Source organism: Nannospalax galili, unplaced genomic scaffold (genome assembly GCF_000622305.1).
Source record: "Nannospalax galili isolate Female #2095 unplaced genomic scaffold, S.galili_v1.0 scaffold385, whole genome shotgun sequence".
Taxonomy (NCBI): Eukaryota; Metazoa; Chordata; class Mammalia; order Rodentia; family Spalacidae; genus Nannospalax; species Nannospalax galili.
In genome coordinates this window covers 2,206,097-2,226,024 of record NW_008354956.1, presented here as the reverse complement: position 1 = coordinate 2,226,024, position 19,928 = coordinate 2,206,097, and the positions used below count along the sequence as shown (strand labels likewise).

Sequence of the window (19,928 nt, the reverse complement as noted above, 5' to 3'; positions counted from 1 at the left end):
TACCGGGGACACTCAGACACAATGGGGAGTCTAGTCAAGCAGGGACTCATTTATTACAGGTATTACAGAGCTTATAAAGGCACCTGGAAATCCCCCTCCCCCCTGAGGGTGTATATTAAGGATGGTCACGTGCTGATCATGCACTCCTCAGCAGTGCGGAAGTATTCTTCAGACTTTCAAAGCAAGCCAGGCCGCGCCCCCAGTAACTTCCTTTCGGACCTATGCAAGGTGGGGCCTTTAGGTCCCCACAGTCACAGCACTGTGACAAAGGTTATAGATCTGGTCTCCACACTTGGATCTGGTTAACACTGCTATAGGCCAATATCTGGAGGAGCCAGAGCTGGGTGGCCTCCAAGGCACATCCACAGTGCCACCACCTCCCTCCTCTCTGATCCTGTTCTCACCTGTGGCTCCTTTTCTGTCTGTGCAAGAGATCCAGTAAGAAAACAAGAGCTGAGAAGCAGATGGGGGCATGAGTTTGAGGGAGTAGCTGCCAGCCAGCCATGCTCAGAAGCACAGGATGATGCCACTGAGCTTCCTGGGTGGGTCTAATGACTCTGAATGCTTGGTTCTTTTTTTTTTTTTTTTTTTTGCTCCTTAAATATATGTATGTTTATCTGGCGGGGGGGGGATATGCATGTAAGTGTGAGTACCTGCAGAGGCCTTCGGATCCCTTGGAGCTGAAGTGTCAGGTAATTGTGAGCTGCCTGATGTGGATGCCGGGAACCAATCTTGGGTCCCCTGTAAGCACTGGTGACCGCTTAGCCATCCCCCAGCCTCCTCTGCGTGGGTTTTTGAGATTAACTCTGAATGTTTGTCCTAGGTCTGAGCTAACAGGAAAGTAAATGCAGGGAGGGTTGTGGGAAGGGAGAGACTTCAGAATTCACAGATAGGCAGAGACTTGAAGTGAAGTCAGAGATGAAGAAGAAGTGATTTTTTTTTTTTGAGGTAGGAAGCTGAGCGTTAAATACAGAAGGGAGGAATGAGTTTGAGGTTCAGAGGGACGTTAGAGATAAAATAACGCTTGTGAATAAGTTGCAGCTGGGGTTTTCCTGCCATGTATCCTGGGCACCGTGGTTCTGATTAGACTGAAGTGTCATCACAGCAAAATCAGCCTGGGACCTTGAGGTCTGACATATACAACTGTGAATTGCCCCTGTCAGAGTGCTGTGTCTGCCGTCTCTTATAGCAACATAGGCAGCACTGCCGTGGAAGTGGAGGGAGATAGATAGATGAGAGAGAGAGAGAGAGAGAGAGAGAGAGGATAGATAGATAGATAGATAGATAGATAGATAGATAGAGTGTGGATAGATACGACATATGAGATAATTTATATATATATACCCTAAACTTTCACTAGTTATAATGTGTACATCTTCACTGGCTCCTTGCAACAAAGATTAGATGACAGATGACAGATAGATGATAGATAGATAGATAGATAGATAGATAGATAGATAGATAGATAGATGATAGATAGATGATAGATAGATAGATAGATAGATAGATAGATAGATAGATAGATAGATAGATAGATAGATAGAGCGAGCTAGCTTCTGGGAAAGCAGGCCTGTAAGAGCTATGTTACTGTGTCCTAAATCAACTCAGCAACCCAGGATGTTATGAATACACGGAAGAGGGATCCCCAGGTGAACAGACTGTGAAGGAAGGCAGAGAGTGATCACCAGAAGAGTGTGTGCATAACTGATGTACCTGTAGAAGATCCCATGTACCCTGGCCCACCTGGCACATGTAGAAAGGCACAAGGTCACCAGGGAACAAGTGGAGCACTGGCTTGCTCTATGAACATACTGCATGCCCTATTAACACACCACATGTATGTCAATATACTACACAGTCTGCGTGTGTGCTGGCTTCAGTGCAGTCTTCAGCCTGTCAGCTTCTGTCACCAGGAGAGACAGAGGACAGCTGCTGTAAAGGAGAGGCAGGATTTTAAAGGAGAAGAGCTAGAGAGAGGGGAATAGAGAGGAGGGCAGGAGTGAAGGTGGAGGCGGGCAGTGACAGGTGGCTGGGAGGGAAGGGGAGTCTGAAAACGAAGGATTTGGCAAAAAGAGGGATGGGCTGGAGGTAGAAAAAGGCTTGGATATAGAGTACTTCAGAGCTCTCACCATTCCAGTTTTTGAAGTTGTCGAAATCTGTGAGGTCCAAATTCCTAATTCAGGCCAAATATGATTATTGTTCAATTTATATTGGGTCCAAACCTCAGTTAATAAACGAATTAAAGGGGCAGGCTCAAGGTCAGTTAAGTTTAAGGTTGTTCCTTAAAGCAAGCCAAAAGTGTGTCCTTCAGAATAGAAAGCTAGGACTCCATTTTAGGCAACGTAAGAGTGGGACTCTCTCTAGTCATCACCTACCACCAGGAGGAGACTGGGACATGAGTGATCAAGGTCTGGAACAGGCAGGTGTCCCCAGATTCAGAGGCCTGGGAGGCAAAAAGATGGACTGGGGTTCAAGGTGTCAGTCTAGGGCTCCTCCAGACTAAATCTGGATCTTATCTTGAAGTTTGGGTGTTGAATGCGTTGGTGTAACAAACGGTGAGGGGCTTCTGCTCTGGAGCGGGGGTCGGGAGGGTAGGAGGAAAGTCAAGGGAAGTTTGAAACACTGGGAACTGAGTTTCTCTCCTTAGGACCCAGTAGGAAGGTGAAAGAGAGAAGAGGAAGGAGAGAGAGAGAGAGAGAGAGAGAGAGAGAGAGAGAGAGAGAGAGAGAGAGAAAGGTTGCCCAGAGGGAAAGGCTGGGACTCAGGGCCCCAAAACCCTCCCAGGTTTCCCAAATGTTAGAAAATGTTAGATCAGGTGACCAGGTCGCTGTGAAAATGAAATAGAACTGAGATCGACCTCAACAGGAGCAGATGGCTTTTTATTAGAAAAATAAAGGACAACAGTTTCTCCATGAGTTGGAAACTATGCATTGAGGCACAGTTGGTGTAAGGTTAAGATGTTGAAAGAGAAACAGAGGGTATTTTTCTGCAGTTCTGGGTTTTGTTTGTGTGTTTGCTTGTTTATGGTTTGAGGGTTTGGGGGAATAAATGTTGACATATGTTTTCCTCAGATATTACAGTTTTGGGTTGGGGCTGGGGTTTTCTCAACTTTACTTGGATCTGTGGCTTTCTCAACCCAGCTTGGAGTTTTCCAAGGTGATGTGTTTATCCTTTACCCACAGAGGCCAGAAAAGGGCATCTGATTCCCTGGAGCTGGAGCTACAGATGGTTGTGCAACCCAGTGTGGGTACTGGGAACTGAACTCAGGTCCTCTGCAAGAGCAGCAAGGGCTCTTTACCACTGAACCAGCTCTTCAGCCCCATGTTTCTTTTCTTTTTTCCTTGAGACAGGGTCTCCCTGGGCAGTGCCATCCCTAAGCACATGGACCTGTACTGCTGGGCTGTATAAGAAAGATAGCTGAGGGGTTGGGGAGATGGCTCAGGGATTAAGATCACTTGCTGTTCTTCTGGAGGACCCGGGTTCAATTCCCAGCACTCATGTGGTGTCTCTGTTGCCCTCTTTTGGCCTTTGTGGGCATTACACACATACCAGTAATCATACAGGTAATCAAAACACTTGTACAAATAAAAATGAATAAATCATTCTTTAAAAAAGAAAGAGAAAGCCGGGCATGGTGGTGCATGCCTGTAGTCCCAGCACTTGGGAGGCAGGGGCAGGTGGATCTCTGTGAGTTCAAGGCCTGCCTGGTCTACATAGTGAGTTCCAGACCAGCTGGGGCTGCAGGGAGACTCTGAAAGAAAACAAACAAAAACAAAAACAAAAGAAAGAAAAATAGACGACAGTTGAGCAAGCCAGAGGAAGAGCTAGTAAATAGCATTCCTCGATGATCTCTGCTTCAGTTCCTGCTCTGACTTCCCTCAGTGATGAACTGTGACCGAGGCATTGTAAGATGAAAGAAACCCTTTCTTCTCTAAGCTGGTTTTGGTCAGTGCTTTATAACAGCAACAGAAAGAAAACCAGAGCAGTTAGAAAGCAAACTAGTTGAAGGTTTCATCTCCAGACTGTGGCATTAACAGCGAGTGTTAAATCATGTAGGGTGTTTAATGAAAGCAAGTGAAGTCATTGGGAGAATGCCCTTAAAGGGGACATTGGCACTCCAGCTCTCTCTCGCTCGCTCGCTCGCTGGTGTTATAAGAAGCTTCCTCTGCCATGTCCTCCCACCATTCCATCTGCCTTGCCACAGACCCAAAAAGCAGCAGATAAAACATTATAGACCTCCAAAAATGTGAACCAAAAGAATCTGTTTTTATCAAATTGATGGTTTCAGGTATTTTGTTTCAGTAACAGAAAGCTGATTGACATGATCTTGATCATGGGCTTTAGATTATTAGCTCTTTGCCTGTATAGACATTTTCACTGTATAAAACAGGCACATGATTCTCTGTAGTTCTGTCTGCCAGGGGATCTGGTCACTTCTGTTCAAAACTCAGCACAAGGGCTGATCACCTCTGTCAATCAAGATGGAGCTGGGTCAGAACAGGGGTCATAGTTCCACTGAGATTCAGTTTGTGGAGGTGAAGATCTGTCTGTCAAAAATGTGCCTGCTCTTCTTCAATCTCAACCTCCTTGTGTAGTGCTCTCTCCCTCCCTCCCTGCTATCACCACACTCCACACACTCACACTCATACCTGAGACAAGGCAGGCAGAACAGTCTCATTTCAATTAGGCAGAGCTGACGTGGATACCAAAGTAAGGATGCAACAGAAAACTAAAATTGTGTGGGAAAATGAAACCATAAAAGCCTTATCTAGAGACACAGCCTCTTAACCTTTGCTTCTGCTTCTGTAAACACGCTTCCTGCTTGAGACTGGCCCTCAGGAGGAAAAGGTGCTTGTCACCAAGGCTGATGACCTGAGTTGCACACCCAAAAGCTCACATGGTGGAAGGATGGAACCAACTTCTGCAAGTCATCCTCTGACCTCCATGCACACTCACACACAGACACACAAAACTAGATAATAAGTAAATAAATAAAAAAACAAATAAATAAATAAATAAATACGGGTTGGAAAAATGATCCTGTGGTCAAGAGCACTGGCTGCTCTTGCAGAGGACCTGGGTTCTGTTCCCAACATCCATGTAGCAGCTAACAACCATCTGTAACTCGAGTTCAAGGGAATTCAATGCCTTCTTCTATCCCCTGTAAGCATTGCATGGATGCATGGATGCACTTACATACAAGCAGGCAAAACACTCATACACATAAAAGGTTTTAAAAAAAAAAAAAAACTGGATGGGCTGGGATAAATAAATGTAATAGATTGGGCTTTATTCAGAGAACCAGCAATCTGAAAAGCCAGAAGAAAAATCTTCCATCTTTCCACCATCTCTTTCTAAGTTTACAGGGAACCAGAACAAGGGCATAAGTCATCCCCAAGTTTAGTCTTGTCCCTCTAGTCAGATGGCGACCTGATTGGCTTTAACTGTTACATAGGCACAACTTAGAGTCAGCTGAAAGGGGAGTCTCAACTGAGGGATTTCCCAAATCCCATTGGCCTGTGGACATGTCTGTGAGGGATTGTCTTGATTGTTAATTGCTGTAGGAGGGTCCAGCCCACTGTGAGTGGTTCCATCCCTAGGCAGGGGGTTCTGAATTGTATAGGAAAGCTAACTGAGTCTATGTCTGTGAGCCAGCCAGCAGTACCCTCCATGGTTTCTCTCACACTTATTTGGCTGCAGAATGAGTTCCTTGATTAGAGGAGATGCCGTGTTGGAATAGCAAGCAGTCTTGTCTTCAGATTCCTGTTTGAGTTCCTTCCCTGACTTCCCTTGACGATGGACTGTGACCCATAAGCTGAAATAAACTTTCCCCTGAAGTTGCTTTGGTCATAGTGTTTGTTGAACCAACAGAATAAAACAAGGTCAGCCTTGTCTCTGAGATTCATTCACAGTGTTGCTATCTCTCCTCTGATGTCTCCTGTATGTTTCCATCACTATTGCCTGCCTCTTTCTTTGTAGCAGAGGTTTGACACACCAGGGGCTCTGAGGCTCAAACTCTAGTCACAAATGGTCAGCAGTGTGTACCTGCTAAACTACTCACAGTGTGTAGCTACAGAGTCCATTCTACAATATGAAGGGTCAGCGTGTTCTTATGATATGGACTATAGATGCCCTGCCTGTCCCTCCTGTCCCCTGTCACTTGAAGATGGTTCTCTCTCTTCTTCTTTCCTCAAGAGCAGGAGGAGAGCAGATGAAACTTTTCGTGCTTGGTACCTGAACCACATCCTGGAGGCTGCTGGGAAACCAGGTAAGAAATAAGAAGGCTAGGGAAAAGGAGAGAGGAACACTAAATACCTTGGGGTGAAGTTAGTTGAGGACAAGAGAGGTGTTTATTTATAGAAATATTACAAAATGTACAGGTAGAAATATTACCAGAGTTAAGAGTCAGAGCCTGGGCCCTAACAGCCTCTGATAAACCAAATTCAGCCACCCAGACTCAGTAAGCCAATTAAACAAGCAGGTAAAGTCAGGTTTGGTGGCACATGCCTTTAATCCCAGCAGAGGCAGACAGATCTCTGTGATATCAAGCCCAGCCTGTTCTATATAGTGAGTTCCAGGCCATCTGGGGCTGCAGGGAGACCCTGTCTCAAAAACCAAAACAAACAAAGAAAACCAACCAAACCTAAAAACAAAAAAAGCCAGGGCTGGTTCTTGAACACCGGGAAGCAGAGACTTTCAGGCCACTGGAAGTTTGCCCATGTGAGCTTGTGGCAACGGCATGAGCACAGGACCCATGCCAACTCAATTAAACAAGGGCCCAAAGGGGAGGAGAGAAATGGGTGGAGGGCTGGCCCTAGACTGAGCACTATTGGAGACTGATTGCTGCTGGGTGAGGGAGAGTATGCCTTACATATGATCAATAGTGGGGCTGACTAGACTCCAGTGGATGAATTTACACTGAAGGTCATTTGGGTACAAATACTTGACTGGATAGGACTTAACATGTCTGGTGGAATACATGAGGTCTGGTGGGGAGATGGGGGAGGCATGGATGGGGGGAGGGGGTCCAAATTTGATTAAGAACTGTTGTATGACATTGCGAAAGCTCAATAAAAAATATATTTAAAAAAACAGGAAATAGTGAAAAGCAGAAAAAGGAAATTTGTTCAATATTGCCGCATTGGGAAGAGAAACAAAGAGGCTGAGTGATGTCCACCCTATCTACCTGATTGTGTTTAGGTTTAAATACAGGGCAAGAGGAGACTGGAGAGATGGCTCACCGGTTAAGAGTACTGACTGCCCTTGCAGAAGGACCCAGGTTCAATTCCCAGCACCCACATGGTGGCTAACAACCATCCATAACTCCAGTCCCAGGGGATTCAACATCCTCTACTGGCCTTTGCGGGTATGGCACAACACGGGTGCACTTACACACATGCAGGCAATACATTCATACACACAAAATAAAAATAATACATAAAATATTTTTTTAAATACAGGGCAAGTGGTTTGCATAGTTAAGCACCAGTTGTCACTGTCCTGGATCCTCTCTCTCCTGCAAGGTGGTCCGACAAGCTGCCAACACTGTGAAACTTCTTTCCAATAGCCAAGCTCCCCTTCTGGTTGGCACCAGACTCCCGGTCTTTTCCATTTCCTGGAGAAATTCCAATTTTGGGGGGTCCATTGTTTCAATATTCTGATAGCTAAAAAGAAGGGCACAAATATTTCTTTAGAGAAGCCTTATTCCTGCCAGAGGGTTATAGAAAGGGAGAAATTTCATTTTTAACTCCAGAAAAAAAAATGGAAGGGGAATGTCATAATCATAGTCCAGAAATCCCCAATCAGAAAAATCATCACCCCAGCTACCCAGGACTCCAGCTAGCTGGAAAGTGCTATAACCTGACACCCTAGAGAGGCAGAGAGCAAGAGTCAACACTGACCAATCACTACTGACTGATTTGCCTGGTGGACATTGCAAAACTGGGCATTTTATGCAGCTCTCATGATTTGCCAGTCTGGACTGGCCTCATTCACATCAGGGGAAATTACATGGTGGGAAACTGCACAAAAAATACCTTATCCTAGGCCGGGCATGGTGTCATACACCTTTAATGTCAGCACTTGGAAGGCAGAGGCAGGTGGATCTCTGAGTTTAAGGCCAGCCTGGTCTGCATAGTGAGTTCCAGGACCAGCTGGGGCTACAGGGAGACCCTGACTCAAAAAGGCCAAAATAAAATAATAATAATAATAATAATAATAATAATAATAATAACTCATCCTAACCAAGAGAATACGTCACAATAGAGACACACCCCCATTCTACCACATTCACCTTTCATTATAGGCTGTTTTCTTCTGACCGCTGAGCCTGCAGCATACTCAATAGGCATGTTTCTTTCTACTCTGAGCTACAGGGAGAATTCATTCACTGCCCACCAGACTTAGGGACCCCAGTAAACACATGGATTCCTGTAAACACCATCCACAGCTTCCCACACTGCAGTGAGGAGGCAGCTGGATAGTAGGTGCCCCCTGGTGGACATAGGAATGCTGCTTCTGATGCCCTCCTGGGTAAGGTTTTCTGGAAACAAGATGAGAACTAGGTTCAAGACCTAAGGCAAGTATTCTGAAAAGTTTAAATTGGGGAAACTGTGTTGCAAATGGCCATGTCCCTTCACCAATACACAGAGGGAAAACAAATTAATAAACAAACAATGCAGAGTGGGATCCATAGCCCAAAGAACATCTGAGAGCCAGGTCTGGACCTCATTTGGATCTTGATTGAGATATACAAAGACCAGACTGGAGAGATGGCTCTGCAGTTAAGAGCACTGGCTGCTCTTGCAGAGGACCCAGGTTTGGTTCCCAGCACCCACATGGAGGCTAACAACTGTTCATTAATTCTAATTATTCCAGGGAATCCCATGCTCTCTTCTGGCCTCTGCAGGCATTGAGTGCACATGGTAAATTTACCCTGCCTAAGTGGTGGAATATGACACAGGTGATGGGACGTCACCTCTGAGACCAGGTTATAAGGCACTATTGGCTTTCATCTTGATGCCACGGCTCTCTGGCTCTTCTTGCACCTGCTCACATAACAGGGTCTCTGCTGAGGAGCTGAGACTTACCCTCACCACAGTCAATGGAGAAACAGACCCAGAACCACAACCCTTCAAGGATAGAATCTTTTCAATAGCCCTAGGCTCCTCTCCACACCCCACTTGAACCTTTGGATGAGATCAGCACCCTGGTCAGTACCTGGACAGCCTGCTGTGACTATCTCTCCAGACTGGGGGATGATGTCTGAATCCCTCGCTACAGCACGTTCAGAATAAACAGCCTTTGCTTTTCCTGGGCAGTTCATCTTCATTTCCACAATGTTGAAGGACAGGTCCCTTCCTTGGGGTTCTTCTGGGTGCTTCTGTGAAGATGGCTGGGCGACCCAAAGACGTGAAGAATCAGACGGACTGTGGGTAGAAAATGCTCAATGCCTACTAGTGCAGGCAAAGCATCCAGTTCCCATCAGGCCAAGTTGTCCGGTTAGAACAATGAGTTTTACTGAGTGCAAACCTACATCCTTTAGTTATATCATCCATGACCTTTGGAGACCCACTGCCCTGTTTAAACTCCACCGAAAGCATACTTGGCACATGTGCAGGGCCCCTTGTGTTTGGATTAGATCGGGAGGTTATGCCTATTTACACTGCTCTATGACCACCTGCTCTATACCCTGTAAATAAGTCATATGTTGTCGTTTCCAGAGCCCCTACAGAGAAATGTCCTTTGATCTGCCCTTTTGTTCCTGAATACCTGCTTAGAGCACCCCATCTGTGCTAATAATAAACTTTGGGAGTTACAGACTCACTCAGGAGCCACCTCTGTTCTGCAGAACAGGGAGCCTCCTGGTCCTAGTATCTCCTGTAATATTTTACCCTGCCACCATCCCTCTTCCATATCCACCACCACCCAGTCAAGCAGGAGGTAGCACATGCCCTTTGAGATCTGATGATAATATTGGGGATACTTGTCCTGGAGTATTTGGCAATGATCTTTCTCTGGTTTTTTGCATCACAGTTAAGTTTTTTTGTTGTTTTTTGGTTTTTTGTTGTTGTTATTTTTGGTCTTTTTGAGACAGGGTCTCCCTGTAGCCCCAGCTAGCCTGGAACTCACTTTGTAGACCAGGCTGGCCTTGAACTCACAGAGATCGGCCTGCCTCTGCCTCCCAAGTGCTGGGACTAAAGGCGTGTGCCACCATGCCCAGCTACAGTTTTGTGTGTTGCATCCCTGCTTCTGATTATATGTTTCAACTGCTGCCACACAGGAGCAGTCGACACTCACAAACTCTCCCCACAGGCAGCCCTCACTCAGACTTCCGGAGCACTAAAGAGCTGAAGAATTTGGTAAGAGGGTGGATCTTAGGTGGGGCTAGTTGCAGCAGGATCATCACCCACTCTCTTTTTGCATCTTCTCTGCCTTCTGGAATATGGATCACATTAATTTTGGCTTCCCTTATGAGTGAAACCTAGCTTCTAGAACCTTCCATCCTTATAGGCTTCCTTCAAAAGTACCTGCTTCCTGGCCCACTTTCCTCTCTAGCTCCACAAGGCAGCTAGACTGGCCTCTCAAAATGTATAACAGAGGGTTGGAGAGATGACTCAGTAGCACTGGCAGCTCTTGCAGAGAACCCAGGTTTGGTTCCCAGCACTCACATGGCAGCTCACTGTAGCTCCAGTTCCAGGAGATCCAATGCCCTCTTCTGGCCTTTGTAGGCATTGCATGCACATAGTGTATGTACATACATGCAGGCAAAACCTTCACATACATAAAATAAAAATAACTTGGGACTGGAGGGGTGGCTCAGTGGTTAAGAGCATTGGTTGTTCTTGCAGAAGACCCAGGTTTGAATCCCAGAACCCATATTGTGGCTAACAACTGCCCATAACTCCAGTTCCAGGGGATCTAACACTCTCTTCTGTCCTCTACAGGCACTGCACAACACGGGTGCACTTACAGACAGTCAAGCAATACATTCATACACATAAAATAAAAATAAATAAATAGGGGCTGGAGACATGGCTCAGCGGTTAAGAATACTGGCTGTTCTTGCAGAAGACCCGGGTTTGAATCCCAGCACTCACATGGCAGCTAACAACTGTCTGTAACTCCAGTTCCAGGGGATCCGACAGCCTCTTCTGTCCTCCACCGGCATTGCACGACACGGGCGCACTTACCAACATGCAGGCAATACACACATACACATAAAATGAAAATAATAAAATATTTTTAAATAAATAAATAATAAAAATAACTTTTAAAAATGTACACTCAGGCTGGAGAGATGGCTCAGCAGTTAAGACCACTGGCTGCTCTTGCAGAGGACCCAGGTTTGATTCCCAGCACCCATATGGCTGCTAACAACCATTCGTAACTCCAACTCCAGGGAATCCGACGCCGTCTTCTGACCTCCATGGGCATTGCATGACACAGGTGTACTTACATGCAGGGAATACACTCACACAGATAAATAAATGATAATAATAAACAAAATATTTTTAATGTACACTGGGAAGAGGAAGGCTGGGATGTAGCTCAGTTGGTAGAGTGCTTGCCTGGTATGCACGAAGCCCTGGGTTCAATCCCCCAGCACTGCATAAACTTCACATGGTGGCACATGCCAGTAATCCCAGCACTTGGGAGATACAGGTAGGAGGATCGGAAAGTTCAAAGTCACCTCTGGCCACAGAACCAGCTACAAGAGACACTGTCTCAAAAAATACGAAATAATGCAAAACGGCTCCCATCGCTCCCATCCTGAAATGCTCCTCTGCACTCCCTAGTGCCCTCACCACGTAAAACTCAGGAACTCTTTGCTCTTAGTGTTTCCTTTTATGATTGCTGTTGCTGGTAACAGAAGGAAAGTGCTTCCTGCGAGAGGCGGAGCCAGGATAATCACAGAGCAGGAACACCCCCGCAGGATAGCAGCTGTCCTTCAATAGACATTGGAAAGCCTGGAGATGATGGCGCCCTCTGGTGGCAAGATGAGGTATCTGCCAGAACCCACCTCGAGTTTCCCCAGAACAGATTAAAAAGAGCTCAAAGCCGATGAGGCTACCCAAGACCTTGATGGCTCCAGGACACCATAGTAATTGTGTGAAATATAACATATTTGGCTTTTTTTTTCATTTTTTTCTGGTCTTTTTGAGACAGGGTCTCCCTGTAGCTCCAGCTGTCCTGGAACTCGCTATGTAGACCAGGCTGGCCTTGAACTCACAGAGATCCGCCTGCCTCTGCCTCCCGAGTGCTGGGATTAAAGGCGTGCACCACTACGCCCGGCAGGTTTTTAAATATTTTATGTGTATGAATATATTGCCTGCATATGTGTAAGTGCACCCCTCTCTTGCAATGCCCAGGGAGTCAGAAGAGACCGTTGGATTCCCTGAAATTGGAGTTACAGATGGTTGTTATCCACTATGTGGGTGCTGGGACTCGAACCTGGGTCCTCTGCAAGAGCAGCTAATGCTCTTAACTGCTGAGCCATCTCTCCAGCCCCCATGTTTGCTTTTTTTTTCAAAACAAATGAACTATGCTTTTTATTTACTTCATGTCCTACCCACTAGGATCTGCAGAGGCAGAGACCTCTCTTGTAAACAGTCCTTGGGATCTAACAGGCAGGTGGTGCACACAGTAGGAGCTCAACAAATAATCTGGAATATGATTCACATCAATACCACCCTCAGGCACAAACCTGAGTCTCCCCACAATGCAAGCTAAGACATATGCTTGCCCCACCTTTGGGATCAGGTTTGAGACTCTGAGACCCAACTTGGGGGTCTCCAAGTTCCCTGTTCCCGCAGCCACCAGCCTCATGCCAAAACTTGCATAGGGCTTTTTCCTGCCTCAGTGAGCAAGAGGGTCAGGGGCTGGAGGCACCTTTTGAACAGAGTTGGTGCTGATGAAAGAAGAAACACCCCTGTGAGATGCCTTCATGGGGTGGGGGTGCGGAGCAGGCAGGTTGCTCCCTCCCCCTATAAAGCAGAAGGAAATATGGCTGTTTGTCAATGTGGGATCTCCCAAATACTTGGGAAAGAGGCTGCAGGATGTGCCCCTTGCCAACATAAGCTGCCCCCTCCCTTACTCTTGCTCCAACTCCCTAGAATGAGCCATAGTCTATAACACAAAGGAAATCTATTCTGTTTGTGTTAGGGGCAGGGTCTCCATAGCCCAGGCTGGCCTCAAAATCCCTATGTAGCCAAAAATGACCTTGAACCTGTAATTCCCCTTAGGGTAATAATTACAGATGTGCACCTGTTTACCAAGTGCTGAGGGTGGAAACCAGGGCTTCATTCATCCCCAACCCAGGAAACTCATCCTGGGCACAGTGCTGCCCACAGTTAACTTGGTGTCAACTGCTGCCTTGTATATCTTTCTCTTTGTATTCTTGAACGTGTCTTTGTCTTTACTTCTTTTAGACAAGACCTCATTATGTACCCAAGCTGGCCTGGAATTCATGATTCTCCTACCCCAGCCTCCCAAGGGCTGGGATTAGAGGTGTGTGCCATCATGCCCCTCCCTGGTTTTGTTTTTTGTTTTGGTTTGGTTTGGTTTGTTTGTTTTGGGGGGGTGCTTTGGTTTATTGACACAGGGTCTCCCTGTAGCCCCAGCTGGAACTCACTATGTAGATTAGGTTGGCCTTGACCTCCCAGAAATCTGCCTGCCTCTGTCTCTCAAGTGCTGGGATTAATGGCATCACCATGCCCGGCTGTCCCTCATTGTTTTAAAACAGAACAATTACATATCAAGGGCTATTTGGGACAGTCTAGTGTGTGCCTATTAGCCTAGCACAGCTCTTACCCACTTTATTCTTTTCTTCATTTTTGGATTTAAAATTTTTTTATTTTTTATTTTTTTAATCAGGAATGCATTTTAATTTTTATTTGAAAACAAATTTTAGACAAATGATTTTAGTATATAAATTTGATTTTGCTTTTATATAGAATATAAAGATTTCCCTCATTAATCTCTCATGTGAAGGGGATTACAGGCCAGAAGGAAGACACATTCTGCACATAAAAGTATACCTTGCATGTGTGGAACTGGGAAAGAAGGGTGAAGTGGTCCTGCACATAACTTAGGATCTAGTGGTGACATTACACATTACGGGAGGAAGAGAAATATTCTAGTTCATCAGATTCAAGAAGCAAATATGACACAAAAACTGCAAAAAAAAAAAAGATCAAGTCAACAACTTTAGTTAGGGTACTGCAGGTTCTATGGGATGGCTTGTGAGACTGTAGTGTCCACACGGGACAACGGGAAGAGCTATTCATAGAGAAAGGCTGCAATGAGGGACATAGTAAGGGACTTCTCAGTAAAGCTAATTAACTTGTCAACTGCCAACACAAAACAGAAGGAAAATGAGTGTTAGTATACTGGGAGCATATACCAGTTTCTTGGCAGCGTGCTAAGTTAGTTACAACTTCTTCACTGGTGCGTATGAATCATTAGTGGTCACATTTCTGCCTCTTCTCGCCAAATTCAGGCATGTCTTATTTTAGATGGAGTATAGCTTTTATCTATTATTTCATCCTGCAAAAACATATGAAGACAACGTTCATTCTGTGCCAGAGGATGACCAGCGACCTCGTGTATAAACTGTTCCAGTCCTTGCTTTCTTTCCTCAATAAAATTGTCATCAAATATTCCATGCTTTCCCAGGGAGTGGGGGAACTACAACCTTGCTTTCTCTTTCCAATTCAAAGTCACGGTATCTTCTTCTAACAGTAGCTTCTTTCAGCTTGAAGATGGGAAGATCTGTCTTGACTCTGATCTTGTAGGTGGTGAAGCAGCCCCGCCGACCCCCACGGTCTGCGGGTTGCTCAAGTCGGTCTCGAGGAAGTTGCTGGGCGGCCCCGTAGGCTTGGTGATCAAGCCCTCGGGTGTCCGCTTCGGTCTCCGCCATTACGCCGTAGCCACCGCCGCCTCGGGTTCTCTCCGCCCCCTCCGAGTTCCGCCCACGCCGCAGCTGCCGCCGCCCGCCACGAGGACTCGGGGCTCGCGCGCAGCGAACGGAGGCGAGCCTATTTATTCATATTTTATCTGTATGAGTGCTTTGCCTGAAACTATGTTAAGTGCACCTGTGTCATGCAATGCCCAGAGCAGCCAGAAGAGGGTATCAGATCCTCCGGAACTGGAGTTACAGTTGTTAGCCACCATGTGGGTGCTGGGAACAACCCCAGGTCCTCCTCAAGAGGAGCAAGTGCTCTTAACTGCTAGTCATCTCTCCAGTCCCTCATTTTATAATTTTTTTTTTGAGACATCATGTAGCTGTAGCTCAGGCTGACCTCATATTCACTACGTAGCCTAGGCTGGCCTTCCTGATCCTTTTGCTTTAATCTTCCAAGTACCAAGGATAACAGGCCTGCACCACCACACCCAATACCAGGGCTTTGTGCATGCTAGGCAAGCAGGCAAGCACTGAGCAGCTAAACAACATCCACAGTAACCTAATTCTCTCTCTCTCTCTCTCTCTCTCTCTCTCTCTCTCTCTTTCTTCTTTTCTTAAAAGTCTGAGATATCTAAAAGGTAATGTCATCCTAGAACTGCCAAAGAAAAGGCTCAAGGGGCTGGAGAGCTGGCTCGTGGTTAAGAGCACCAGCTGCTTTTGCAGAGGACCCAGGTTCAGATCCCAATACCCACATGGCTGCTAACAACGTCCATAACTCCGATTCCAGGGGATCCAACACACTCTACTGACCTCTGCAGGCACTGTACAACATTGGTGCACTTACATACATGCAGGCAATACACTCATTCACATAAAAATAAATTTTTTTAAAGAACACGAAGGCTCAAGATGGCACCCTGCCTTTGGAAGTGCCCTGCTTTCTACTCTCTATACCTTTTCATTTCATTTCCATCCTTTTTGATACAACAAAGAAAACCAAAGGTTTCACTAATTGCAAAAGAATCTGAGTTTTACATCTGGATGTGGTGTGAGCCTTTACTCACCGCCCAGGGGCAGGCAGATCTCTGTGAGATTGAGACCAGCCTGAATCACATAGTGACTTCCAAGTGGGCTGGAACTAGGGAGACCTTGACAAACAAACAAAGCTAAAAACTAAAATGAAAAAAAATAATAATCTGGGGCTGGAGAGATGGTTCAGTGGGTTAAGAACACTAGTTGTTCTTGCAGAAGACCCGGGTTCAAATTCCAGCACCCACATGGCAGCTAACAACTGTCCGTAACTCCAGTTCCAGGGGATCTGACAGCCTCCGCAGACATTGCATGGCACGGGTGCACTTACCTACATGCAGGCAATACACGAATACACATAAAATAAAAATAATAATAAATAAATTTTTTAAAGATTAAAAAAAATAATCTGAGTTTTCCAGTGGCTTATTTAATTATAACACGTTGGATACAGGCAGAAGCCACAGTAAGCATGAGGCCTCATGCATGCTAGACAAGCACTCTACCACTGAACTACCTCTTCAAGCCTCAATCCTCTTTTTATTATTTTGAGACAGAGTTTCACTAAGTTGCTCATACAAAACTTTGAACTTTGGATCCTACCTCTTCAACTCCCAAAGTAGGTGGGATCATAAGCCTGAGCCTCAGGGCTTGGTTTAAAATCAGTTTTCTAAAATACATAGGGATCACATCTAACTTCCTCCCAACAAAAAAAGGGTTCAAGAAACCTGAGTGTAGTGGTACATGCTTTTAACTGCAGAGGCAGAGGCAGGTGGATCTCTGTGAGACCAAGTCCTGCCTGGTCTACATAGCAAGTTCCAGGCCACTTGGTGCTACAGGGAGACCTTGACAAAATAAATAAATAAAGAAATGTACAAAGAAACACAGTCTCAGGATGAAAAGCAATCTAACAATTGCCCATTGAAGCTGCAGTAAATGCCCACAAGCATGTCTTCATTTTAGAGTGGCAAGATACAAAATACAAAAAACTCTAACACAGGAAGACTTCCTCCATGTTAATAAAGAATCTGATATATAAATATTCCTATAACTTTACAAAAGGCTAACAATGCTGGGGATGGAATCCAGGACATGGTTATGGTAGGCAGGGGCTCTACCACTGAGCCACACCCCAGCCCCTCACTGGGGAATTCCAGGCAGGTGCTCTACCACTGAGCCACACCCCAGCCCCTCACTGGGGATTCTAGGCAGGGGCTCTACCACTGAACAATGCCCCTTGAAGCAGGAAGAGGAATAAAGAGGAGAGAGAATTGAGGGGAAGGAGAAAGAGAGGGGAGAGAGAAAAACAAAAGAAAAAGGGGGCCTGGAGAGATGACTCAGTGGATAAGAGAGCTGCTCTTACAGAGACCCCAAGCACCATGCTGGGTGGCTTACAACCACCAGTAACTCCAGCTGCAAAAGGATCCAATGCTTCTGGCCTCTGGGGAACCCACGCTCATGTGCACATACCCACACACATACACATAATTAAAAAATAAAAAAAGCCAGGCATGGTGCGCAAGCCTTTAATCCCAGCACTCAGGAGGCAGAGGCAGGTGGATCTCTGTGAGTTCAAGGCCAGCCTGGTTTACATAGTGAGTTCCAGGACAGCTGGGGCTACAGGGAGACCCTGTCTCAAAAAGACCAAAAAAAAATTAAATTAAATTAAATTTAAATTTAAATTAAAAAATAAGGGCTGGAGAGACGGCTCTTGCAGAGGACCAGCACCCACATGGCAGCATACAATCACTGTGACTCCTGTTCCAGAAATCCAATGCTTTCTTTCTGGCCCCCTAGGCACTGCATGCACATGGTCCACACAGATGCAGGCAAAACACTCATACATAAGATAAAATCTTTAAAACATAAATAATGCCAGGTGTGGCGGCGCATACTTTTAATTCTAAAACGCAGGAGGCAGAGGCAGGCAGATTGAAGTCAGCCCTGGTCTACATAGTAAGTTCCAGGCCAGCTGGAGCTACAGGGAGATCCTGCTTCAAAAAACAAAAACTATGAAAATTTTCCATCGTTAATTGGATGTGGTGCCTTGTTATTTTGTGTTTTTCTTTCAGACTGCTACCGCATCTCAAATTACCTATGATGGGAGGTAGAGGTTTAACTTTGTGTCCAGATGGCTGGCCCTTTGCCTCAGCATCATTTATTATGAAGTTGGACCTGGATTTAACTCTCAGTCCTGACAATTACTAACGGGGTGACTTGGGACCTGAACAATTTTTCGACATAGCTGACCACGTCCTTCTTGAAATGTTCTCTATGTTCACTTCCTTTAGCTTCTGTAACCGGACATTGTCTTGGGCTTCCTTCTGCTTCTCTGGCTTGCCTCCTCTCTCTTCCTCTCTCTTCCTCTCTCTCTCTCTCTCTCTCTCTCTCTCTCTCTCTCTCTCTGCCCCCTCCTTTCTTTTCTTTCTTCCTACTCATTCTTCCCTCCTGGACCACCATACACACCCTCTTATTCTAAGTCCTGGCTTGAACCACCACTGATATCCCAGGTCTCTGTCTAGTCTGGCATTCTGAGCCAAGTTCAGGATCTGTGTGCTTCCTCCCTGCTTTAAACTCCCACATGGATGTCCCAGGGGCAAGTCCAATGTCAGCTGATTTTCTCCTTTACAGCAAGACTTTCAGGAGTCCCTACTCAAGACGATGGTAACACCATCTGCCTGCTTCAAAAGCTATAAATCTTAGCACCCTTCTTTACTGACTCTCGTTCCCTCTCCTCCTGTATCTAGCACCCAAGACGATGCTGGGCACACCACAGGCACCCAATCCACCCCCAAGTCATGTAGCTCTTACCTCCTTTTTTTTTTTTTTTTTGGTCTTTTTGAGACAGGGTCTCCCTGTAGCCCCAGCTAGCCTGGGTGGTCTTGAACTCACAGAGATCCACCTGCCTCTGCCTCCCAAGTGCTGAGATTACAGGCGTGTGCCACCACACCCGACCAACTTTATATTTTTTAAATTATGTGTATTTGCTGGCATGGTGGTGCACACCTTTAATCCCAGCATTTGGGAGGCAGAGACAGGTGGATCTCTGTGAGTTCAAGACCACCCAGGCTAGCTGGGGCTATAGGGAGACCCTGTCTCAAAAAAATTATGTGTATTTGTGTGTGTGTGTGTGCGTGTGTGTGTGTGTGTGTGTGTGTGTGTGTGTGTGTGTGTGAAAATATGCACGTGAGTGCAGTGCCCTCAGAGACCAAAGGGTATCAAATCCCCAGAAGCTGGAGTTACAGGAAGTTATGAGCCACCCACATGAGCACTGGGAACCAAACTCAGGTCCTCTGCAGTGTGAGCTCTTAACCACTGACCCATCTCTCCATCCCCCTCCTAACTTTATCTAACCTAATGAGCCACCTCTGTTAATACTTCTGTTCCCTCCACCTTGACCACCATTTCCTTTTGCCTGGATTTTGTTCTCTCTCCTCCTCAGTGATCTCCCTAGCAGGCACTCTGGCCCTTGGCCCTGTGAGACGGAAGCTCAGAATCTGACCAGGTCTTTTCTGAAGGTCATCGTCAACATGAGTAATATTTGCTGCTAGCTTTGCTAGCTTCTCATGACCCTTACACTGAATCCCAAGCTCCTCACCATTATAGACAGTATGTGCTGACCTTTTCCCATCTGTGCCCCATCCCTGCCAAATCCTTACCTTCTTATGACACCTGAACATGCTGAATTTTCATTGCCTACTCTGCCCCCATGGACCCTGTACAAGAGCCAAACAGAGGAATCTTGGGAAAATAGGAACTTGAAACTTTAAGATTACAAAGAACTGCTGAGGACACGGCTCAGTGGTCGAACACCTGCCTAGAATCCCCCAGTGAGGGGCTGGGGTGTGGCTCAGTGGTAGAGCTCCTGACTAGAATTCCCCAGTGAGGGGCTGGGGTGTGGCTCAGTGGGAGAGCCCCTGCCTAGAATCCCCCAGTGAGGGGCTGGGGTGTGGCTCAGTGGTAGAGCTCCTGACTAGAATTCCCCAGTGAGGGG

General features: G+C 46.1%; 1 pseudogene; it reads right to left on the bottom strand.

The window, feature by feature from the left end:
- Nucleotides 1-14,073: 14,073 nt before the first annotated feature.
- LOC103749216 lies at nt 14,074-14,920 on the bottom strand (annotated as a pseudogene).
- Nucleotides 14,921-19,928: the final 5,008 nt, after the last annotated feature.